Below are 13155 nucleotides of genomic sequence, written 5' to 3'. Positions count from 1 at the left end.
GCTATATGACGGACTCGAGAATGGAATTTATTTCCCAAAAGAAATTCCCAAAATGCCCTTAAGCAAGATTATGCAATAAAATTTTAAAATGAGTCCGTAGGAGGCTCAAAACACAAACGAAAGGGGTTTTCATGAAAACGATCATGCACACAAACGTAACTTACCTATTAGGACGCGCTACAATGACCCACGGCTTAAAAATACCGCCGATACAAAATCCGACCCCCTGACGACCAAAAAGGCAAAAATGAACTTGAAATGGAAATTTTGAAATCTAAAATTATAAAATGGAGTCAAATGACCGTTTGGCACTTGGCTACACTTCATACATGATTAATGAGACCCTATGAAAGAATAAAAATTGAATTCCCACACCCGATGCACCCATGGTGAAACAATAACTTAACATTTTTCAATATTTTTATAATATTTCATAAAGTCAAAATTTACGTTGGATACAAAATACATGTCATTGGCCTCCGGTCTCATCTCATATATGTCAAATACAATACAAAGGGTTTACTTATGTACACATTACATATATATAATCAAAGCTATATGTTTTGACATATAAAGTTACAAAATGACATTTCATGCTAACATTTGCATGAAATGAAAACTTAAAAGCTACAAGTCAACCACGGAATGATGAGCATCACGAACCAAGTCTTCGTACCTAAACAAAACCCCCAGTAACTTCGGGGTGAGTAAACAAGTTTACTCGTAGAGAATGAGCATGCATAGACTCGATTTCTTTAGAGATTTTTACATTAACTTGAAACAATTGAAAAAGGACATGCCACTTAACGTCTATGTCAAAGTGAGACTCATGGATCATCCTAAGCTACTCATGCAATTGAAATGAGTTACACGACATACAAGCATACCGGTTATAAGTGTACTGAACGAAAATGAAAACATGTAGGGTAAGTATAGAAAACACAAGTACACCAAATGAGATCGGAAACACACAAAGCAAGTATACAAGACACGAATATACTAAATGGAATCTAAATACGAGAAGCAAGTGCACAGTTTCAAGTATACTAAATGAGGTCTAAATACACGAAGTAAGCATAATGTCTATGCAATTAAACAAGGTGAGAAATACTCCATATAACACGACAAGGTTCTTAGATCTTTAAGAGCTAACACTTTAAATGTAAGAGTATAGAGATTTTGCATGTTGATATAGATCATTACATACGGTCCATGCCACCTAGAATCTAAGTCAAGATGCTTATATCAGATCATTCCTAAATCATATCAACATGAAGCAACATGAATGACGATGTCTCTGAAACTGAACAAAGTTGGGATAATCCAAAGAACATGACAAGAAGGACACTTGAATAAAGATCACATTATCAATGCAATTTACATGATTGGGACATACCAATTAACACGAAAAGAGTTATACATGAAATCAAGAATAAGGCATAATATCTATGCAATTAAACAAGGATGGAACATTTCCTATAACACGAAAGAGTTTTAAATATTCAAGGAATGCAACACTTGAAATTTAAAGAGCGAAATCAAACAATGTGGAAACTTGGATATCGTCCGGATTAAAACCGTACTCTTGGGATCACTTTAGGGCTACTAACCCATGGGTACCTTCCCCTAGTGTGCACGATAGAAAATCGTTCTCTTGGGATCATTTTTGGGTTACTAACCTAAGGGTACCTTCCCATAGACTTGGGATCACTTTAGGCCTACTAACCCAAGGGTACCTTCCCTTAGTCTTGGGATCACTTTAGGACTACTAACCCAATGGTACCTTCCCCTAATGCACACGATAGTGTAGGGAGTTCTTTATCTCCCGTACTAGAACCAAGGCCTAGCTATGTCACTTCTTGATTGATATTCTCGAATTTTCAAAATCAACAAGTTGTGCAAGTCAAGATGGCATCAAGATACAAGTAATGCATTAAACACGTTTCATGCACAACCAAGATTATGGAAACACACAAGTCATGCCCTAAGTTCTCAACTATCATTGCATGTGAAATGTCAATGAATCATAGTATGTATCTACAAGGACTACAAACTAGGATATAGGGGTAAGTGCAAGAAACACCCCTAAGGTATACCTTTCTTAGCACTTTTACCCCCTCTTTAAAAAAGTGTGCAAAAAACACCCTTATTCTTTTCAATTTGTGCAAAAACACCCATTAATTAATATAATGCCCATTTTACCCCATTACTTTTCCAAAAATACCCCTACCAAACATTACTCTCCACCACAACCACCTCTGACCCTAGATTCTGACTACTGTGTGATCTGAATGGGGAGAGAGAGCTTGCGGGGATGCGAGCAAGAGGGTAGTAGTGGTGGAGGTGCCAATTGTGGGTGGTGCAGTGAAGGGGTGGAGATGGTTGTTTTGTATGGTGGGTGAATAGTGGTGGAAGTGCCAATTGTGGGTGGTAGTGGTGGGTACTGATTGTGGGTGGTGCGGTGAAGAAGTGGAGATGGTTATTTTGTATAGTGGGTGAGCAGTGGTGGAGGGGCCGATTGTGGGTGGTAGTGGTGAAGGTGTCGATTGTGGGTGGTGGTAGGAGGTTAGAGAGAGAGATGAGAGGACCAACGGTGGCCCAAAAAGCAGTTCACCGACGCCGAATATGAAAGCCCTCTAATCACGCCGTTGAGGAACTAATTCTCTGATTGAGGAGGCCGACACGGGTTTCAACAGGAACAGAAAGAGCAGAAAGAGACGGAGGCGAAAAATCCGACACACATATCTCCGACCGCAAGCTACGCGCCGCCGTAATCGGCGGCCCCGCCGGCTCCTTCGTGACTGAGACCTCGCCGCTAGCGGGATCGAGACCTTCCTTTTCAAGACTTGAGTGCATCCACGCTGGCGCCATACCTCTCTCCATGCTCAACGAGTTCTCCATCCCGCCGGAGCTCATTGACCGGAAAGTGATCCACCATGGATATCTTACTCCGAACCCTTTCCTAGCATCAATCTGGTATTCTTTACAATTCCAACAAAAAGGCGCTCGATTTGATGCTTGAACTTCTTCCCCAATTCGTTAGTCGATGAGAGTTTATTTTGAGCCTTTACGGTCAGAAATTTTGTTTGAGGTTGAATCTGTGTTTTTCAGTGTAACCAGATACTGTATAATCCTGTATCATTGGTGCTTTTGCTTATGCGGAGTCAATACTTCCCATCCATTTTGGATTTTGGAGTTGACCCATAAATTGGTGTGATTCATTGTGGCAGCAAAAGTATAAATTGGTGTGATTCATTGTGACACCAAAAGTAGGCTGTAAGGTCACTTACTGAAAGTGTAGGGCATAATTTCAAAAAAAAGCTTCATGGTAGAGTGCGTGTGTATATATATATATATATATATATGTTTATGTATATATGTGTATCTATGTGTGTGTGTATATATATATATATATATATATATATATATATAATATTTGTAAATTTACAATAAATTGAGGGATATTTTAGTCGTTTCACAAAATATTTTTTTTAAAAAATATATTATAAAATGTGTTGCTAAGGGCATTTTAGTCCACTTTTTATAAATAGGACCTATTTGCACAAATATCATAGTTTAGGGGTGTTTTTTGCACGGGTGGGGTGTAATATGCACTATATGCATACTATAGGGGTGTTTTTTGCATTTGACCCCTAGGATATATAGCACATAGAATCCATTGATGTAAACATATCACTAGTATAAGATTAATGATTTAATGATTTGTTTAACAACACTTGAACAATTAAATCATTCCAATGTAAGGGTGCAAGTTCATCAACTACATTAATGAAGCTAAGTTGCAACAAGTTATGATACATGATAAAAAGACAAAAACCCCATGAAATACAAGTCTAATTCATTAGAACACTAAGTAGAAATTGATTAACTTAATCAATTAATTTCTCTAGAAATCAAAGTTGTCCAATAATTCTCAAAATAATATATGTGAAAGTATATGGCATGCACATCAAGAATGTCAAATCGGAAATCCAATGAAATGAATAGTGCACTTGAAATAAATTAATTAATCAAATTAATCAATTGTCTCTAGATTTTAAAACACCTCCGATTACTCTCAAATTCACCTATGTTGAAGAGTATGCTAGGGCCTAATATAATATGACATTACATATCAATTTCAAGTTAGATAAGGCCATATGAATTAAATTTTCATTCAAGAAAAATAATAAAAAAACTTCAATACTTGTCCAAATGCTCTCAAATTAATATATGTCAATGAACATATCAAGGGGTAATATTCTATCATGCCACATGTTTAAACCAAGTTACAACCGACCAGGAAAATCAAATCTTATACTAGAAAAATAAATAATAAAATCTCTAGATTTGATACAAAGATATGTAAATGAGTTTTATAAGCATCAGTAGCATGAAATACATCAAGAATATAAATTATAACACCCCTACCTCCATTTGAGATGAAATCTCAAATCCCTACCGAAAGAAAAATGCTCTGAATCCGACGATACTCCTAGATTATGTCGGGGACAACGAGAGGAACATTAAACACTAAGGAGTTACCATGAAAATCCAAACTTGGCTTCAAAGCCGAACTCGAAAAATGGACAGAAATGGGTTCTAATAAGGGGGAAAGGTGCGCGTTGTCAAGGCTTACGATAAACGTTAAGGCGGAAGACTTTTCACCAAGGAAAAGTGGTTCAAAGGAGGAGAGAGAAGGTGGCAGCCATAGCTGCCATGGGATCCAGCCAAGAAAGGGAGGAAGATGATGAAAAAGGTGAATTTTCACTTTATGACATTCTATTTATAGGAAAATCCTAAAAGTGCCTTGAAAGGGTTCCGCCGGGTCCGGAAAAGTAGAATTTGAGCAGACATGCTCAAATGGCAAAACTCTATGAACAAAAAAGAACCGAAATGAGAAAATATGAACAACGGAAGAAACGGTGTCTAAAATCGAGTTCCGAGCAGAGAGATATGCCCCGAACAAGTTCAGCGGCAACTCCGGTCAAAAACCCTGAAATTGGAAAAAAAATGACCGAAAGCGAATTCTAAGAGTTCATGAGTCGACGAAAAGTGAAAATGAATCCTGTACAAGGATCCAGGCTCAAAATGAGGTATTTTGCAATAACTTTTGTTAATTACATAATGACCCCTACAAAAAGGGTTAACTGCAAAACTGCCCAGAATCAAAAGATATTTTCTTAGAAACCCCTGAAATAAAATATCTTCAAAAGATATTTATGAAAAACACCCCAAGAAATGAAAAAAATTCTGAAGAACTATGCATCCATGCCCCTATGGATACCGGGAGCAACCAGAGTACTTTTCTATAAAAGTAAAAACACGTATTTCGTGGAAACCACATAGAATGAAGATACGTGAAGTCGGAAATCAACTCCGAGCACGAAAAGTGAGGTTGTGTCAAAAATGACCAACGGGGAAAAGACAGAATAGGAAAAAGGACGAAAAGTGAATAGTGCCCAAAAAGTGAAAATGTGGAAATGACTCGGTCCTTAAAGGAAGTTGTCAATTCAAACGAAAGAGTCTCAAAAACCATTTTCGAGCACTCAAGATGACACCTAGTGACAAGAAGCAGAACTCGGAAAAGAAAATTAAACGAAAAAAATTCATCCGTAAAATTTGAGAAAAATGAAAGGGAGGAAAATGACTGGGTCATTACAACCTACCCTCCTTAAATAAATTTCATCCCCGAAATTAGGAACATATTGGAACAAACAGAATAAGGACCAAACACAAGGTCAAATAAAAAAAAAGCTCATGAAGCATTGAAAGACAACTCTAGAAGTCTCAAGATCAATTGAAGGAATGCGAAACCGCGAATCGGGAAAACACCTCATACGAATCGGCACGTTAACTCAATGTCAACCATTGAGAGAATCCCAAGACAACAAAAATGTCGAAACATGATATAAGAAGAGAGTGACAAGGCAGTACAAACGGTGACCAGAACCCGCCCACACTTACTCGTCAGTAAGGTATCATGACAGTATAAGGCACTAGTTCATAACATGCCCCCAACTAGGTCAACTCGGAAAAATCTATCGATACGGATGACATCAATGTCGGAAACAATAATTACCAAAAGCAATATGGGAACCAGGCATCTGTGAGAGTTGGGGTAGCTAATCCCAAAACTCTGATAACAATGTCATAGGCACCACTACGCTTAAGGCCTTAGATCCACAGTATAAGTAGAGCCAGCAGCTCCTATATTGCAAAACACCTATGAAGCCACGAAGGAAAAGGAAATTAAACGGTGCCTCCCTGGCCCGCATCTCACTGCACCAGACAAGGACTGCGATTCTACGCTCACATGAGCCTTACTCGCATCAACCGTTAGACTAAGGTCCCGAAACACCCAACCAACAAAACAGACAAGAAGGTTCCCGACATGGGTCCTTACAGGATGAATTTCTCCTATTCAAGGAAGAAACTTGTGAAACAAGAACACATCCAAGGGATACGATAGACCTCAAATGACAATGTTAAAATCAGACACAAAGGTAAACAGCTAGCATACAATATAGCAACGGACTATCTACTCACACAAGTAGTAAGATCACATAAAGCATATCAGTGTATACAGGAGAAAAACGTAAAATATGACGATATGCTGCATATAATCATGTCAAGATGAACAAGCGTATACAATGTACTCAGGCAGATAAGCATATACCACATGTTAAAATAACAAGTATACACCATGTACTAAGGTAAACAAGCATATATCATATGCTAAGACAGTCAAGGTAAGCTTCTAAACAAGTTGCTACATAAGTAAACAGACATGTTATCAAATCAAAACATGTTATCAAGAAGCACGTAAGTACATGGTACGACAATACACGTGGATGAAAAAAATGTAAGGTATGCCGACATACGTCACATACGGTTATGCTAACATAAGCACGCAGACATGATATCACACCAAAACATGATAGCAATCCAGACCATGATATTAGGAAGCATATATACACATAAAGCATGCTTAACAAATAATAGATGTCTCAAAACACTTGAGCATGTGAACATGTTATCATACAAGATATGTTATCAAACAAGACATGTTATCAAGATACAATGACATATCAAAGCAAAACAATGTGAGTATGATATGCACCCAAAATTTGTCGTCCAAGGTATTCAAACCCGGACGCTCTGATACCACCTGTGGCGACCGTGGATTTTTCAACCCAATGTGTCTTGTGATGACCCGAAGCGGATCCAAAATGCGGAAGCAAAACGAAAACAAGTCCATAGAGATGTACGTTATCCCTAGGACACAAGAATGGACTTTCAAAGAGTTTCGAGGCCCAATGGAAGCAAAACGAAGATAAGGGTATCAAAACCCTACCGAAAGAAGGACCAAGGGTAAAATGGTCATTTTACCCTAAGAGGAAGGAATTTGACTTCCAACAAGTCAAATGAGATAAAAAAAAAACATCCAAAAACATCCTTTGGTAACTCCACATGAAGTCCTAAGGCCAAAGGAAGAGAAGTCCCTAATGAACCCTATCCCGGTTCGAACTAAATCCGACACCCTCGCACTAAAATAAGGATATCTTGAGCTAGGAAAAGAATCTGAAGCTAAAATTGGTACCATTGGAAAGATTATTTTGACGCGGTCAATTTAGACTCAAGATCAGACCAATTCGGAGTTGAAACGAAGAAGTTACGTCAGATTGAAGTCGGAAGTCCAAAACTGAAATCTCTGTAGGACTTGAATCGGTTTAACATTCTTGAACCGGTTCAACATGGACAGAATGTCCATGCTAGACCAATTTTTGCACCTTGAATCAGTTCAACCTTGACAGAAACAGTAGAAAGCAACGCAAACAGTAGAAATACAGAAAATTGAGTTTGGAACACGGTTTTTGAGATCAAGATGACATTTTTCGGAAAAATATCGTGAAGAAACTCCCCCTAAAATCACATTTGCTATGTGACAGAGTTGAGAACGAAATTTATTTCCCAGAGGAAATTCCCAAAATGCCCTTAAGCAATATTATGCAAGAAAATTTTAAAATGTGTCCATAGGAGGTTCAAAACACAAACGAAAGGGGTTTTCATGAAAACGATCATGCACGCAAATGTAACTTACCTATTAGGACGCGCTACAATGACCCACGGCTTTAAAATATCGCCGATGCAAAATCCGACCCCCTGACGGCCAAAAAGGCAAAAATGAACTTGAAATGGAAATTTTGAAATCGAAAATTATAAAATGGAGTCAAATGACCGTTTGGCCCTTGGCCACACTTCATACAAGATTAATGAGACCCTATGAAAGAATAAAAATGGAATTTCCACATCCGATGCACCCATGGTGAAACAATAACTTAACATTTTTCAATATTTTTATAATATTTTATGAAGTCAAAATTTACGTTGGATACAAAATACATATCATTAGCCTCCGGCCTCATCTCATACATGTTAAATACAATACAAAGGGTGTACTTATGTACACATTACATATATAGAATCAAAGTTACATGTTTTGACATATAAAGCTACAAAATGACATTTCATGCTAACATTTGCATGAAATGGAAACTTAAAAGCTACAAGTCAACCACGGAATGATGAGCATCACGAACCAAGTCTTTGTACCTGAATAAAACCCCCAGTAACTTCGGGGTGAGTAAACAAGTTTATTTGTAGAGAATGAGCATGCATAGACTCGATTTCTTTAGAGATTTTTACATTAACTTGAAACAATTGAAAATGGACATGCCACTTAACGTCTATGTCAAAGTGAGACTCAGGAATCATCCTAAGTTACTCATGCAATTGAAATGAGATACACAACATACAAGCATACCAGTTACAAGTGTACTGAACGAAAATGAAAACATGCGAGGTAAGTATACAAAACGCAGGTACACCAAACGAGATCGGAAACGCACAAAGCAAGTATACAAGACACGAGTATACTAAATGGAATCTAGATACGAGAAACAAGTGTATAGTTTTAAGTATACTGAATGAGGTCTAAATACACGAAGTAAGCATAATGTCTATGCAATTAAACGAGGTGAGAAATACTCTATATAACACGACAAAGTTCTTAGATCTTTAAGAGCTAACACTTGAAATGTAAGAGTTTAGAGATTTTGCATGTTGATATAGATCGTTACATACGGTCCATGCCACCTAGAATCTAAGTCAAGATGCTTATATAGGATCATTCCTAAATCATATCAACATAAAGCAACATGAATGACGATGTCTCTGAAACTGAACAAGGTTGGGATAATCCAAAGAACATGACAAGAAAGACACTTGAATAAAGATCACATTATCAATGCAATTTACATGATTGGGACATACCAATTAACACGAAAAAAGTTATACATGAAATCAAGAACAAGGCATAATATCTATGCAATTAAACAAGGATGGAACATTTCCTATAACATGAAAGAGTTTTAAATATTCAAGGAATGCAACATTTGAAATTTAAAGAGTGAAATCAAACAATGTGAAAACTTGGATATCGCCCGGATTAAAACCGTACTCTTGGAATCACTTTAGGGCTACTAACCCATGGGTACCTTCCCCTAGTGCACACGATGGAAAATCGTTCTCTTGGGATCACTTTAGGGTTACTAACCGAAGGGTACCTTCCTCTAGTCTTGGGATCACTTTAAGGCTACTAACCCAAGGGTACCTTCCCATAGTGCGCACGATAGTGTAGGGAGCTCTCTATCTCCCATACTAGAACCAAGTCCTAGCCATGTCACTTCTTGATTGATATCCCTGAGTTTCCAAAATCAACAAGTTGTGCAAGTCAAGATGGCATCAAAATACAAGTAATGCATTAAACACGTTTCATGCACAACCAAGATTCTGGAAACACATAAGTCATGCCCTAAGTTCTCAACTATCATGGCATGCTAAATGTCAAGAAATCATAGTATGAATCTACATGGACTACAAACTAGGATATATAGCACATAGAATCCATTGATGTAAACATATCACTAGTATAAGATTAATGATTTGTTCAACAACACTTGAACAATTAAATCATTCCAATGTAAGGGTGTAAGTTCATCAACTACATTAATGAAGCTAAGTTGTAACAAGTAATGATACATGATAAAAAGACAAAAACCCCATGAAATACAAGTCTAATTCATTAGAACACTAAGTAGAAATTGATTAACCTAATTAATTAATTTCTCTAGAAATCAAAGTTGTCTAAAAAATCTCAAAATAATATATATGAACGTATATGTCATGCACATCAAGAATGTCAAGTCGGAAATCCAATGGAATGAATAGTGCACTTGGAATAAATTAATTAATCAAATTAATCAGTTGTCTCTAGATTTTAAAACACCTCCGATTACTCTCAAATTCACCTATGTTGAAAAGTATGCTAGGGCCTAATATAATATGACATCACATTTCAATTTCAAGCTAGATAAAGCCACATGAATTAAATTTTCATTCAAGAAAAATATTAAATAAAAACTTCAATACTTGTCCAAATGCTCTTAAATTAATATATGTCAATGAACATGTCAAGGGGTAATATTCTATCATGCCACATGTTTAAACCAAGCTACAACTGACTGAAAAAATTAAATCTCATACTAGAAAAATAAATAATAAAATATCTAGATTTGATACAAAGACATGTAAATGAGTTGTATAAGCATCAATAACATGCAATACATCAAGAAAATAAATTTTAACACCCCCTACCTCCATTTGAGATGAAATCTCAAATCCCTAAAAGAAAAAGGCTCCGAATTAGACGATACTCCTAGGTTATGTTGGGGACAACGAGAGGAACATTAAACACCAAGGAGGTACCATGAAAATCCAAACTTGGCTTCAAACCCAAACTTTAAAAATGGACAGAAATGGGTTCTAATAAGGGGGAAAGGTGCGCGTTGTCAAGGCCTACGATAAACGTTAAGGCGGAAGACTTTTCACCAAGGAAAAGTGGTCCAAATGAGGAGAGAGAAGGTGGCAGCCATGGCTGCCATGGGATTCGGCCAAGATAGATTGGAAGATGGTGAAAAAGTGAATTTTCACTTTATGATATTCTATTTATAGGAAAACCCTAAAAGTACACTGAACGGGTCCCGCCAGGTTTGAAAAAGTGGAATTTGAGCAGACGCACTCAAACGGCAAAACTCTATGAACAAAAAAGAACCGAAATGAGAAAATATGAACAACCGAAGAAACGACGTCGAAAACTGAGTCCTAAACAGAGAGATATGCCCCAAATAAGTTCGGCGGCAACCGATGTCAAATACCCTAAAACTGGAAAAAAATGACCGAAAGAGAATTCTAAGAGTTCACGAGTTGACAAAAAGTGAATGAATCCCGTACGAGGATCCAGGCTCAAAATAATGTATTTTGCAATAACTTTCGTTAATTGCACAATGGCCCCTACAAAAAGGGTTAACTGCAAAACTGTCCAGAATGAAAATATCTTCCAAAAGATATTTTCTTAGAAACCCCTAAAATAAAATATCTTCAAAAGATATTTATGAAAAACACTCCAAGAAAGAAAAAGATTCTGAAGAACTGTGCAATCATGCCCCTATGGACACGAGGAGCAACTAGAGTACTTTTCAACAAAAGTAAAGACACGTATTTCATGGAAATCACATAGAATGAAGATACGTGAAGTCAGAAATCAACTCCAAGCATAAAAAGTGAGGTTATATCAAAAAGTGACCAACAGGGAAAAGACAGAATAGGAAAAAGGACGAAAAGTGAATAGTGCCCGAAAAGTGAAAATGTGAAAATGACTCAGTCCTCAAAGGAAGTTATCAATTCAAATGAAAGAGTTTTGAAAACCATTTCCAAGTACTCAAGACGACACCTAGTGATGAGAAACAGAACTTAGAAAAGAAAATTAAACGAAAAAAATTCATCTGTAAAATTTGAGAAAAATGAAAGGTAGAAAAATGACCTAGTCATTACATATTTAAACTCTTGGCAAAAAAAAAAAGAAAAAAATTCTCATACAAAAACTATATCTTCTTGTTACTGTTGGGATTTGTATGCCCTGATATAGCGAATTCCTATTTGGATTAAAGTGACGTATGTTCCTAACATATCTGAAATATTTATTCTATATACAATTAGTGAATTCAATATATTATGTTTCGATTCATTATGGAATTGATAGTGTCCATTTGATTGCAAGAGATATTTATATATGTATGTGATGGCGATCAATACATGAACATAAATAATAATTATAAATAGTTCATAGTCGGTAATTATAGATAGACTCATTATTAACTAAAACTTGAACTGGATCCGATTTAGGTTGAGATATATTGCGAGAGCCGTCGTATGCAATTGCTCCCTATCATTGTCATGGCATTAACTCTTAAGCATGAGAGAAGTATAAACTCTTTTATTCATTACTAATTACTTTGATTTGTTCGGCGGATTCTTCAGAATTTGTAGACCGGCACTTTAGATAATTATGTAATTAATAGTTAGAGGGTTATATTTTCAATATTTGCATCATTGCTACTTATATATATTTTGTATTGATTATGGTTGATCATAAAGTAAATTTGAACGCCTTCGTGTGTTTTTAGATAAAATGATTTTCTATATATTTATTTATTTAAATTATAATTTTTGTCAAACAAATGTTTTATTGTGATCAAGCCGGAAATAATCAAAGGTACCAAAATAAATATATTAATTTAGTAGTTGGATTGATGGCTTTATTTATCTGATAACTAATTGTGCATAGAGGGGTCAAAATGCAGCATTGAATTAGATGTTATTTATTATTTAATTGGAATTCATTTAATTTCTTTTAGTGGAGTAGAAAGTAATTTAAGAATTAATTGAGTTGAGTCCACGGTATAATGAATCGGGCCAATTATTAATTCATTGTAGCGAAGAAAATAATAAAGCCCAAAGGATTCTTACTCATATCCCAACTTGATATTGGAAGCCCATTAGATTTGAGATATCACGTTACTTTTAGAGTTTGAGAAAAATATATTATCTTTAATTATTATTTTTATTTTGCCTATATATACATGGAGTCCATGTATATTTTAAGTGACGCCTTTGTGCAATAATTTTTAGAAGATAAGAAAAGTTTTTCCCTCTCTAAGATTTTAGGGTTAGTGTTCTCATCTGATGGAGGCT

This window comes from Cornus florida, unplaced genomic scaffold, assembly GCF_030987335.1.
Source record: "Cornus florida cultivar Cherokee Brave unplaced genomic scaffold, ASM3098733v1 CherokeeBrave_3.0.0_Hap2_Chr05, whole genome shotgun sequence".
In the NCBI taxonomy this organism is placed as follows: domain Eukaryota; kingdom Viridiplantae; phylum Streptophyta; class Magnoliopsida; order Cornales; family Cornaceae; genus Cornus; species Cornus florida.
This window is presented reverse-complemented; position numbering follows the sequence as displayed.